At 47.5% G+C, this 13,301-nt stretch overlaps 1 protein-coding gene across 8 annotated transcripts in view; it reads right to left on the bottom strand.

The window, feature by feature from the left end:
- The window catches only part of INF2 (inverted formin, FH2 and WH2 domain containing), a 41,877-nt gene extending 28,890 nt beyond the window's left edge, over positions 1-12,987 (bottom strand). For 5 of the 8 annotated variants that reach the window (XM_027638072.1, XM_027638071.1, XM_027638070.1 and 2 more), the window contains exon 1: positions 11,810-12,104. The gene's annotated coding sequence lies outside the window, so the exon portion shown is untranslated. Of the gene's footprint in view, positions 1-11,064; positions 11,130-11,809; positions 12,105-12,889 lie in introns of those variants that run through there. The other 3 variants (XM_027638074.1, XM_027638073.1, XM_027638069.1) reach the window with 2 other exon arrangements.
- Positions 12,988-13,301: the final 314 nt, after the last annotated feature.

Below are 13,301 nucleotides of genomic sequence, written 5' to 3' on the forward strand. Positions count from 1 at the left end.
AACAAATACATAAATCATCAGGCTGCTACAGGTACCAGACACAAATCAAGTTTAAGTGAGATGCTCAAGGATGTTTACGTCAGGATCTTCAGTGGCACCTAAACCCTGATTTATATACTGAAAGGTTCCATGAGTTTTGCTTTAAATGGGTTTAAAACCACTCATTGTTACTATGATGACACTGTGTGAAGACACTCAATAACCATATCCCTTGACCTGGTGAGCCAGGTTTAAACCAGATTGGTGCAGATCTCAGACCTTTGCTTTGGTAATGGCCACTGCCACTGGGGAGACCTGGCCAGAAGCAAGGCACCAGCCTTCCCTGTCTATATGAGTGCCCAGTCAGACAAACCAATATAAGAAGCTTTCCATGGTGGGTATGAGCCCTGGGCATCCTCATACGCTCCTGCAGGCCTTGGGAGGCATGGTGGATTTCGTGCTGGAGTGATGTGAGGTGGTAGCCAGCACCTGCCCCATGAAGACAGAGGGTGTCAGCAACCAGCTGTGCTGCAGCAAATTGGACCACCAACACTTCATCTTGGCCTCAGTGGGGCTTCCCCCCTGCTATCATCATCAGACCCATGGGAGCCTCGGACCCCAGCTGGAAAGAAACAGGACTTAGGTCCAGATCCCAGGAAAACACTGACTGGGAGTAAGGCGGGTCTGGAGGACCCCCTGCTCCAGTGCCCCCATGCTCAGGCAGCACCTCCACCTGCCAGCAAACCCATCATCATTCAGCATTTCTGGATGCAATTTATTATTCCAATTTGGGAGTCATGCGAGAAGCAGGAGCTGTTACCCAGCAACATGGACAGTGCAGTGGTAACTTTCTAAGACTCCCGGCTTCCGCTCTGTGGGAAGCTGTCACACAAGCAGATATTATGAGTGGCAAAACCCTTTTATTGCTTTTTTTGTTGTTGATGTTTTTAAACACCTCCACAGGATGCCAAGAGGACAGAAAACTGTCAGAGAGAAGAATTCATACCTCAGAGCTGAAGCCAAATAATTCCCGTCTCTCTCACTCCGAAGGATCCTTCTGTACCAGTTGTGCAAGCCTTCCCTTCCCCAGCCAGCTCCTTTTCTCCTTCTCTGCCAAGCAACCTTCAGTCAATAAAGTCTAAATCCCCAAACGAGCATGTCTACAAATTGCACGCTCTAAGAAAGTTCAACAGGATGTCAGTGTCTAATAGTATGCAAATACCAGCCTTTGGAAAGGTGCAAGGAAGTGACTTTTCTGTAGCCTCCAGGGAAGGCATTTGCATGTCATTTGTCACCCCTCTCATTCACACTGCACTGGGAGGGTGACACTTCCCCGTGGGCTGGGAAAGTGGGAGCCTTGCACCCACTCCAAGTCCATCTGCCAGCATCAGAAAGCAGTCCTGCCATGGGGTGACTCAGAGAAGGGAAATGACCAAAGCAGGGAAATGATCTGGCAAAGGAAAGGGAAAAAAAATAGAAAAGAAAAAAAGAGGATGCAGGATGGCCAGGGTAGCGGGATGGAGAGCGTGGGGGTGGGTGGGGACAGCCCCTTGCATCTTTCATGAGCTGCACTGGGTTTTCTGGCTTTGTGACACCAGAGCTTTAAACACTGTAAGATCTCAGGACTCTTTGCAATACTGGAAGAGCCAGGACAGTTTAAAATACTGAGGATGTCTAACCCAAGGCTGCCCATCATCGTCAGAGCTGGGAGAGGATCAGCAAAGCAAAGATCGAGGGCTCAAGCAGTGTCCTCTGGGCAGGGGCTCAATGGTGAGAATCCTGCCCTCACTGGGCACCTCTAAAGTCCTGCTGAGCTTCAGTCCAGCCCAGCTTTTACAGGTTGAGCAGGCTCTTAAGATATTAAAAGCTCTTTTTAACAGAAAATATCTCTGTGCCTTTCTGGTTGACATTTCACGTGGAAACTAGTTTGTGAGCCACAGCTGCCAAGTGTATCCATTCAGCCTCTCGGGAGGTGTTAACTGAAACCCAGTCATTATTAAATTGTGAATATTTCAACATGGCCCATTTTAGCATAGGCCTCCTGCCCGGCTCAGGGTAGCAGGCTTCAAATGCTGCTTATTTCTTACTCTGTGAGGTTCTACCCTGAAATGAACCTCCTAGATCAAAAGTTAGAGCCCACAGCAAGAGTCTTCCTGCCTTAGGTGGGAAACTCAGCCCTTGTGTACATGAGCACAACTCCACCAGTATTAGAAATCCACTGATCTGTCTGCCCTTTAGTCCAAATTCAGCTGGCCTTTAAGAGACCAACTACCACGTGCTTTCTAATTAAAACAGTTTCACCACAACAATTTAATGTCCAAGGAAATGACTCCACATAATTCCCCATCCTGCCACAGGAAACACTTTGGAGGTGTGTCTATACAATCCAAGACTAATGTTAATTCACGATGGGTTTTACAACAGCAAGTGAATGTCCCTATACATAGCATTCACTCCTGAAGTTTAATCCTCAAGTCCTCAAAAGATTAGTTGCTAATCGGGTTCCTAGGAGCAGGACCAGGCTCACAGCAGGTTTTAGGGAACAAAAAAAAAATTAAGGGAAAAAAAAATCGTGCAAAGAAAGGACTGTGATGGTGCAACATTCCTGTCCCTGAAAACCATGGAAGAAATGTAAAAGGCTATCAGTCAGCTCCCATCAGATTTCATCTGAAGCCTGGATCTGTGAGAAATGCCAGAAATGCTTCTCTTCTTAGAAAGGCTGCATCATTTCCCACATAAAAAAAAAAAAAAGAAAAAGTAGAAGCAGAGAAGTTGGGCTGAAAAGCAGAAAAACCAGCTCTAGAACTGCAGTGGCTGTCTGTGGGCCCCATGGACATGAACAGCAGCAGCAGTGGGCAGCACCTGATAAAAATGAGGTCGTTTGGAACCCAGCTCTTGCTCCCAAGAACCCAAGCATTACTCTTGCTGCTTCCAGATGTTTGCTGCTCTGCCTGCTGCAGACAGCTGCCCACACCATCACCATGCTCTAATGCCAGCCTGAGTGGGAGCACCTCGTGGAAAGATGGATGTTCCTGCACCCTGCTGAGCTCAGTTCTGGCCAAAGTCCATCAACCTGACTGTCTGTAACTTGGCCCCAGCAAAAGTGTTTGCTTTTCACTGCATGACTAGAAAGAATCCAAGCATGGGGTTGTATCTCTGATGGAATGTTTTGGGCACTACCTGGGGAGAGAGGGCTTCCTCAGCACATCTGGCTCACTCTTCCTCTAGAGGAAGCAGTGGCAGCCTCAAGCTGATGTGCTTGGAGAGGGGTGCCAGTGGGAGTCCAAAGGCTTATCTTCCAGGAGAGCTGAGTGCTAACCTGGGGAGTGAAGCTTTGCCTCCAAACCACAAGGATGTAGGGTGTCAAGGGCATAAATCCTTTTATTGATCCATTTCCTCATGTCTGAGCTTCCATCCTACCAACTTTACTTTCAAGTTGCTCGGAGAGAGGGCTAATGGTTTTCCCCCAGCAAATCAGCCCAATTTTACCCCAGTTTTCTAGCAGATGATTTGGTGGTCCTCTGAATAGTAACTACACCAAAATCAGACAGATTATATCAAGAACTAAGAGTTTAGTCCCATGTTAGGTAAGGCAGAGTTGAGATCCTCTACACACCAAGTATTGCTCTGCTGCCTCTGGAGCACAGTGCAATGGCTTCACTGCCCACACAGCAGGTCCACAAAATGCAGGAATCCAATTAAACAGACATAAATACAGCCCATTTGCCTTTAGGAATTAGATTATTCCTAATTACAGCAATCAGTGTCTTCTCACTGCTCTGCGTTTCTGTGACAAACCCATTCCTGTGCCAGTGGCTTTTCAAGTAAGACGTGTGAAGGGTTTTGGAAAGGAGACACCCAGCTCATTTCTGGCTGGCAGGGACAGATGCCAGCCAGAGGTCTGCTGAGTTGGCTCTTTTTAGGTGATCCTGCCTAAAATGCCTAGTATCACTTGCTACTAAATTACTAAACATCAGCATAGGCAATATTCAGGAATTACAGGTGTAATTCGCCTCTGTATCTCTGGGATCAGATTACTGGCTATTGTGGTACCTATATGGCCAATGAAGACAACCACACATTTATAGGGGAAAAATTAGGGTACTGGAAAGAAATGTGGATAATTCAACTTCTCTGTTCATCTGAGAACTGAGCTCTGAGTTAAGCAACCAGAAGCACCAGTGTCAAAGAGAGTGCTGAAATGGCACTGAAAGGGGATTTGTCCAGGTGAGGATATATAAATTTAGGGGGAGAGCCACATCTCTCCCCCCCCATGCTGACAAGATGTCTGGCCTTTGCAACATGACACTGTGCCATGGGGAAAGCAGGAGATGCCAGAAGAACTGCTGGAAAGCAGATGGGGTGAACCAATGATGACCTTCCCAGGTATAGAAAGAGCACAGTGACAGCAGCTGGTTTGCTCCCTCCTTAGGGAGCAGAGACATCTGAGCATCCTCAGGAAGCCACAGAAGCAAGACAGGAACTGCAAATCTGGCTGCTGCTGGCTCTTCTGCTTACTGAATTTCTCTACTCTCCTCAGAGACTGATATCCATCCATCCCTCTTGCCACAGACCAGCTCTCTGACTGCTTTTTTGCTGAATACATTCACTTTAGAGGTTGTTAAAAGGAAGAAAAAAAAGCCCTCTGAAGTAGTCTTTATTTAATGGATACTTCAGATAACAAAAATAAAAGACTTTGCTACTGCCAGCACATGCATATTTCCGGGAACTTTGTATTTAATGGGGCCGATCTGCTTAAAACATCCACAAAACTTGCTCTGCAGTTCTTTTGGTAGGAAGTTTCTGCAACAAAGAAACATCCTGTTTTGAGGAGGGTGCTTCCAGCTGGGGAGATGAAAGCATTAACTGTGGGGAACTTGGTGCTTTCTTTGGGCAGGTGATGGTAAAAATCTCTGCCAAAACCCCAAACTGCACCAGCAGTTCTGCCCAGAGCAAAGGGCACAGACCCATGCACAGGTTTCTAAAGGATGTATGTGCACCTAAGCACAGGCTGAGGAAGGAGCATGATATTTATACAGTTTATTTATCCTGCATACAGATATTGCACATGTACTAAGGCTGCAGGGGAACTGCTGAGGTATTGTCAGGATGAAGGCTGCCACAGCAGATGAACTCTGCTCCCCTGTACACACACTGGTGCTGCAGCAGCAAGAAGATGTAATTACAGAAAAAAGACCATCCAAGACTTGCCCACAGGGAGAGAGGTAGGCAGGTCCTGTCCTCTGTACTCTTTCAGCACAAACACAAGCCCTCCTCACTTGCACAAGGATGAAGACCTTCAGGGAGAGAATAGCTCTTCCTTAGAAACCAGTTTGATGTCAGAGGTCTGAAGGGGAAAAGGCTGAGGGCACCACTAAGCCAAAGAGCTACACAGATCCATATCAACCTTTACAGACATCAGTTCTGAAAAAAAGCTACCAAGACACCAGAATGCTACAGAAGGGAGAAGTATTTTTCCAGCTGTTCTCCAAAAGGGCTGCAAACATAATTCCCTCCTATAGAAATCAGCTTTTCCATTCAACTGCTGATGAATCACGGTGGTTGGTATCTCATCTGGTGAACAGCCCAAAGCAAACATTCTGAGTGTTTTTGTTCAGATAAGGCTGACCATAGTCAGGATTCCTAATGACCTGGATGAAGCACATATTGCATACATTAAGGAGCACAACCTCAGATACTGCCAGGTACTTTTCTGGGAGATTGTGAGAATGTGAGCACTAAGAGTAACCAGAAAACATGTTCAGCTGCTAATTCAAAAAGTTAAGCATTTGAGCAGTTTAAAATAAATTCTTGAAGAAGGGCAGCTTAGCGTGATTTCAACATAATCCACTCAAAAGATACCTTCAGAGTATTTGCTCTTCTGTTGGGTGAAAAAGTCTGAAGAGCCTGTTTTATAACACAGTAATCCTAAAACACTGACTGGCTTAACCCCTCATTTTGCTACAGTACTTGGTCCAGCTGTTTTGAGAGGACCTAAAGTTGTCCTCCTTGATATTATCTTTCCAGTTCTAAGTCAGTCTTGGAATTAATGCAAACAGATTTTAATATGGCCCAAGCAACTGGAGGTTGATCCTGGGAATTTCTCATGCTGCGGCAAAATGATCTTACTGTACATGCAGGATACCTTATACTGACATTTTGATCTCTCTCGGTTTTTCCTGCAGTATAATTTAAATCACTTTAGAAATAAAGTGATACTGTTCTGTTGTTTGCAAAGAAATCACTTGTTCAGTCATATCCTCAGGTTTGCATAGTCCAAAGAGCTGCAGTGCTTTATGCTAGTTGAACTTGTGGCTGTCATTAATCTTTGAGAGGAAAATCACTGTATTTATCTAACAAATTAATACACAATTAATATTAGGATATCATTTTATAAGTGATTCATCTCTACACATATGGCTTGCCCCAACACTTGCTTACAAGTGTTATCAGAACAGGAGTTTGGGAATTACAGGCTTGTAAATCAATTTAGCTTTGTGTTAGTCCTTTCCCTTCCTTTCTAGTTAAATAGAGGCCTTATTTAAGGCTTGGTAATGTTTGTGAAGGTTCAGTCCATTTCCAGTAATGGAAACAACAAAACCCAGAATTTATCCCCAGGCTTACAAAAGAAGCCTCAGAACTGGGTAAATATAAAATAACTCATGAATATTGGACAGCTTGTTCTGAAATGGGGAACTACAGCCATTCAGTGCATAAACAAGTAAGCAGAGCCAGGCAGGCTGGAAAGCTGCCTTTTGAGGGAGAAATGGAGCAGCTCAGCCAGGCTTCAGATGCGAGCTACTCAGGGAGCCGGCTGCCACATCAGCGTGATGTAAAGCAGAAGGGAAACAAGCTATAAAATGTATCAGGGAATAAAAATATTTGTTCCCCAGTTCACCTTCACGGTGGGCTCAGATTTGCACTGTTTGTCATATCAGTCAAGAAGAAGACACATTCACAAATACTTCCTAAATTGCAGAGCCCACTGCTGACATACCAGGTAAATACTGCAACACCCAGTTTCTTATTCCTTGTGAACTTTCATGCTCCGGCTCAGAGCACATTTGCTTTACTGTATTGTGCACACAGTTGAAAGTTAAGCTGACCAATTCTAAAGGATTTATCTTTTTTTTTTCTAAATAGCAGAAGTAATTAATCTGCTTCAGAGAATGAATCAGCCTTTTCTGAGCTAGAAGCACACAAAGGAGAAGATTGTGGCTGTTTCTGGGGTGGGAGGGAGGCTTACTCACACAGACGATGCAGCGGAGGCGGCTGCCCAGAGTCCACAGTTGTGGGCAGTGAGGGGGGCAAAGCCCCAAAGCTGGACCCTAAAACCCCCTGGTGCCACTTGGTGCCCCCAAGGGACCCGCTGGGACAGAGGGAAAGATCTCGGAGTTGGGCACAACAGTGTTGATGGAAGAAATGGGCCAGTGCACAAGGAATGGTCCAGGGAGGGTTGTGTGGCTTTGCCTCTCCTCCTGCATCCCTCTGGGTTGCACACCCAGCTCTTGAGGGCCTGCACCCACTCCTTGGAGTAAATCCTTTGGCAGCAGGGATCATCCTTTTATTTAGGTGAAGTACCTTGATCTCGGCCAGACAGTGGAATGAGTTGATTTGCAACAATTTGACTTCTTGGCAGGGTGTGGGAAGAAAAGCATCACCCACAAAAAGCTGCTGCTTTGTACAATGGGAACTTCTGTTTCCACTTGGGGCCTCTGTCAGAAAATAAAGCTAACACTTAGCTCACTGCTTCCAGAGAATGCTGGGCAATGATTTAACAGAAAAGCAGGATGGACGAGGAGCAGACACTTCCCAGACAGGGGAAACCAGCAGAACAGAAGCAGCATGGAGATAGCTGCCTCATTAAAAATAATGCAATTTAACCGACAGAGCGGAGGGTAACAAAGTTATTCCTTAGCTACACTGACACAAGCAGAGATGCTCAACAAAGTTATAAATAAAGAAAGATGATGCCAACCTCATTCATTGATCTGGAGAGAGGAAAGGGGTTCTGCTGCTTCCCTCCCTTCATCTCCTCTGCCTACCAAGGTACACTGGGGAGAGGCTGTGCTTCCAGCAAGAGATGAGCTTACCGTGCAGTCCCTGGGACAGGGACAAGGCTGGAATGTCCCTACCTCTGAGGAACACAGTGGGGGGACAGGTGGCCATGACTCCCTGTTCAGAGGCTCTGTGCAAAACAGATCTGTGGGTCTCCAAACTCATTTGACCTCTGCAACCGCAAAATCCATTTTAAAGTACAACTAAATATAGAGGTTTTATGGCTGCAGGGTGACTCCTTTCCCACACTTTCCTGGAGTGATCTCCAAATTCCTCTGCTGTCCTCGCTTGTTAAAATGTGACTCAGCTCTCCCAGCTAGAAAAGTGGAGACCCACTTTGTCCCAAGGTGGCCAGCTGCCACTAGTGATGTCCTATGCTGGCATTAACCACAGCTTGGGAGCAGCAGAGGCAACAGAAGGCTTTGAAAGTTGGATTTTGGGGTGAAATCAGTGTTACTGAACCTGTGGGTACTCTGAGAGCAGCTACGCAAACCATCAACTGAAATTTCCTTTGTGTCCCTTTCGGGCAATTCCTCTCAGCACCAAGGGGTGACTGAGGACACCTGCTCAACAGACTCTAATGGAGCAGCAATGCAAAGAGCAAATCCCTCCTCTACCCTCAGACATTCCCCCAAATTAATACCATTTACACCTCAGCTGAGGCAAAATAATGGCTGTGGTAAGAAAAACAAATGGGAAGTCAATGCCAAGTAGCAGGACCTGGTGATTCCCACTACAACCTTGCCAAGTTCAACATCCTGCCTTACCAGCTACAGCATTTGGCAGTTCTTCATTTGCCCGTACTTGTTTTCCTGGACATAGTGCTGGAGCAATGTCCCTTCTGAAGTGACCTGTTTCTTTTAGGGTAGTTAAACATTTTGGAATCAGCTGAGTGACTCCAATGCTGGGATGAGGACTTTATCCACCGGCTCTCAGCCCTCCTTTCTGGCTTTGCCTGATGTCCTTTATCTGGCTCATTCTTTTTCCGGAGCACCTTGAAATACACCATCAAATGCTAAAGAGGTTTTGCAAACACTATTGCTTGCTTAAGATTCTCATTGATCTGTGGCTTCAGCATTCCCAGGGCTTTGAAATGTCAGCTCAGGTATCAAACCAGTAGAAACAGCTGAATCTGGGAACAATATGTGTTCGTTATATCAAACAGAAAAACCATCATGCTGTTAGACACTCTCCTGATGATTTCTGCAGATGTGAGAGGCTGGCTGGCAAAACAGCAACAAATGTTCACCTGCCACATCACACAACCACTTACTTAACTGCGGGCACTCCTGTAGATGCCAGGCTATGACTCAGGGGCTCATGCATGAACCCCACACCCCTATTTGTTTCCACATTCAGTTCCATTAAATCAGCTCATCTACCGCTGACGTTATCTGGTAGCAATTATAAAGCTTGGCTGTTGCTCACTAGTAATTTTTTTCCTAGGAAAAAAAGATGATATTTGCCCTTGATGAGAATCTTGAGAGGCACAGAGAAGTTGCCCAAACGCAGAGAATCCTTTTTCGAAGCATTCCCGTTTTGTGCTTCGCTCCAGTTCTTAAAGCATGTCTGCAGAACTGGAACAACTGGGATGCTGTGACAAACCTCACGCCAGACCTACAAGTATGATGCCAGCCTTCATTAGAAGGAGAAAGTCAAAGCTCAAAATTTGACACGGCTTTTTTCCTTCCCCCAATTTGTTCTTAGCATTTCAGTTGACAGCACAGAACCCAAGAGGTCTCTGTATAATTAAAACACAGATTGTTTGCCTGCTCTGTTGCAGCACTTGGTGCTCTCAGTGCTTTTTCTGGCCACTGGGAAATGAAAGCAGGCTCTGCAGCAGCACACTCATGAGCACTGTGTGATAAACTGCTGCACATGCAGTGCTGAGAAACACTGGAATAAACTTGAGTTTGGTGGATAACACCAAAGGGCTTATAATGTATCAGGTCAGAAGCAGGTAGTCATGCACTGAACACGAGAAGCATCGTGCTGCAGAGCTGCATCTAGCTTCTGCAAAATATTTGTTTGTTTTTTTTTTTCACCTGGTTATATAAAAAGCCATGTCCAATGTTCATGAACAGAACAGGGATAACTCCTTGTGAAGTGTTTATCTGCACATACCAGCTGTGGTATTTTGGACCGAGCAGAGCTGGATTTGTTCAGTGCCTTGTGAGCTGACTTTGTTGATTCAGTGGGTGGTACTTCCTCTGAATCAGTATTGATAGACCTTATTGCAAATATTAAGAGCAAGGATATTCGACTGGGAGCTAAATCTGAGCTCAGATATGAGCACTGAGTTTGTCTGAAGTTCCCGCAGCTGTTTCAGCTCTATGAATATTGTTCACTGCCCAGTCTACAGCACTGTGTTGATACCCACTGCTGAATTACACCCGTCTTCTACTCACGGCTGGTTACAGCACAATGGTGGGATTAAACATCCCTCATCAACAGAATAATTGTTGCAGAAAAAAACCACCCTAATAACTGATGCCATGGAAGTAAACAGGGGGAAAAGAGGACAAAATGCAACTTAGCTTGCTTCGGTAAGAAAAATTTTCTACTCAGCTACTTTGGGAAACCTACCCAGCATACCTGGCACACAAGACAGGAGCAAAATTCAGCTTCAAACACATCTGAAGTACATACAGCCACTTGCTGCGCAGCTCAGTGAAATCAGGAGTTAACAAACAAAAGATAAAAAATTGTAATAAATAGGATACAGACCTAAAAGGATTGGACAGACAATCAAATGGAAGGGGTCAGTCTGAATTTGGCAGGGGTCACTACAAACTTAAGGTCTCCCTTCATGACGGAAGAAGTGGGAGAAAGCTGGGGGAATACTGTACCAGCACAGAACATGGAGATATGCAATAAAAAAAGGATTAATAAGAGGCCTGGAGTAAGATGAGAGCTGACAGCAGAAAACAAGTCAGATGGACACCTGAGGAAGAAAATCCCAGTTTCCCACCCTCATCACAGGACAGGAGGAACCTGACTGAAGAGGAGGTTAATTGCAGTACCTACCAGGTGAGGGATTTATTTCCAGGTGAGATGTCAAACACGAGAGGCATAGGACAGACCTCTGAGCCTGGCAGCTCTGCTCATCCCCAGGGAAGTCAGAGAATAAGAAGGCCAGCTCATGACTGCCAGGGATCAGCATAAGCTGGAGCCGACTTCATGAAAGCAGACAGCAAGTTCTATCTTGCATGGCATGACACAGTGAAAAGCATTCAACTCCTATTTCTATACTGATAAGAGAGAAAAGCATCTGTACTGGGAGAACTAAGCAGTCACAGTGCAAATACAAAGTAAGAGAAAACCATATATTGGAGAAAAAATTATGGTGTCAGTTTAGTAAAGTTGTGAAACTTCCCCTTCCCAGGAGACCAGGGAGAAATGAATTACAGTAGTGTGCAATAAGGCATAATATCATCCTGTGTTTAGATTTGCTGACCTGCCAGGTCCCTTCCTGTCCTACATTTAGATTATCTTTTATACAATGGGTCTTGTACACTGCTTGCATTTTTTGAGCAATATTCTTGGATGACAGCCTAGAAATGGGATTATTAACTTATAATAGGACAAAAAAATATCACATATTCTCAGAGGTTCCTATGATCCCCCCTCTCACCCCCCCCCCCCCCCCCCCCCCAGTTTTGGCAGCCTCCATGTAGCAGAAAAACAAGTTTAAGTGGATGGCAGAGAAATGAGATTAGTGGCCAGACAGCCCAAATTCTGAGCAAGTTCAGTAGGACGATGGCAACCTTACCGTAACTCTGCTGACTCCAACTTTTCTTTTCAACTGACTTAGGCCAGAAGTTTCCTTGCAATTTACCAGGGAGCCTCAGGTCATTTCCCACTGTGTTTACCCCGAGAAATTCTTCAGAAATCCGAGAAAAGCAATGTACATTTCACAGTGTCGATCTGGTACTGGGAGGGATGACCACGAACACCGTTTTGGGGTATTCCTCCTAAGATCAGTGTGTCTGAGCACTCCTTCCCCGCCCCCGAGCTCTGGAATTCAGCTCTGCGTGCTGATGTTGCAAGAAGCCATTTCATCATTGCAGAGTTATTGAGCAAAAGGGAGGATGAGGCTGGAGAGAAGTATGTGGGAAAAGTGGGCAGGACTTGGGAGACGTCCGAAAACCACTGGACAAGAGAATATTTCAAAATAAAAGCCTGAAAGTTGCCCGGCCCTGACACAGGCACAGCAGCCATACACTCTACGCTAGGAGATGCTCAGTCACCCCCCGGCACAGCAGGACCACATCCCACCTGCACATCACACCTGCAACCCGCACCACGTTGCACCTACACGTGCAATCTGGACCACGTCATACCTAGACACGGTGTAGCTGCACCTGCGATCCAAACCACATCCAGCCCGTACACGGTATGTTTGCAGCTGCAATACGGACCAGCTCCCACCTGTATGCTCCACCGTCCTACCTGCATTCTGGTCCAGGTCCCACCTATCCACCGCTCTGTTGCATCTGCAACCCGGACCGGCTCTTACCTCTCCCACGTCCCGTCAAACGGGCGGCGGGGACCACGTCCCAGCGATGCGCCCTGCGGCCACACCTGCAGCCCAGACCGGGTCCCACCTACACCTCCCTGCTCCTGTCGCCCCTCCACCCCCCCTGCGCTCAGCCATCCCTCCCTGCAGCTCCGAGCCGCCCGCCGAGCTCCGGCCCGCCGAGCTCCTTCCTCCCCGGTCACCGGGGCTGGGACCGGGGGGACGCCAGCGGAGGGAGGGGGAGATGCTCAGCCGGGCTGCAGCCCCGGGAGGGGGGTTCAGCCCAACTTCTCCCGGCTGAGAGGACCCCGCGATCGCGGAGCTCGGCCTTACCGCGGCGCTTTCCTGCGGCGGGCAGCGACCCTGCGACGGGCAAGGACCCTCCGCCGGTGCCCGCAGCCTTCGGGCTCTGCCCGCCCGCAGCAGCCTCGCCCCGTTCCGGGGCGGGGCGCGGGCGGAGCGGGGGGTCCGGACCGGCCCCGCTGGGGAAGTTTCTTCCCGCCCGGCCGGGGGGTCCCGCTGCGCCGCCCCCGCCCCGCGTCCTGCCGGGGATGTCACCGCGGCAGCGCCGGTCCCCTGTCCTGGTATCGCCCTGGCAGAGCATCCCCGGAGGAAGAGCCCTCCCCGGAGCCAACATCCCCCTCGCCGTTCCCCTCACCGCAGAGAGGTCCTGACCCTCCCGCAATGCGCCTCTTCCTCCTGTGGCCCGTGGGTGCCCTGGAGGCGAGCGCTGCCCTCCCGCCCC

The sequence above is a fragment of the Corapipo altera genome, unplaced genomic scaffold, assembly GCF_003945725.1.
Source record: "Corapipo altera isolate COAL_440 unplaced genomic scaffold, ASM394572v1 23, whole genome shotgun sequence".
Taxonomy (NCBI): Eukaryota; Metazoa; Chordata; class Aves; order Passeriformes; family Pipridae; genus Corapipo; species Corapipo altera.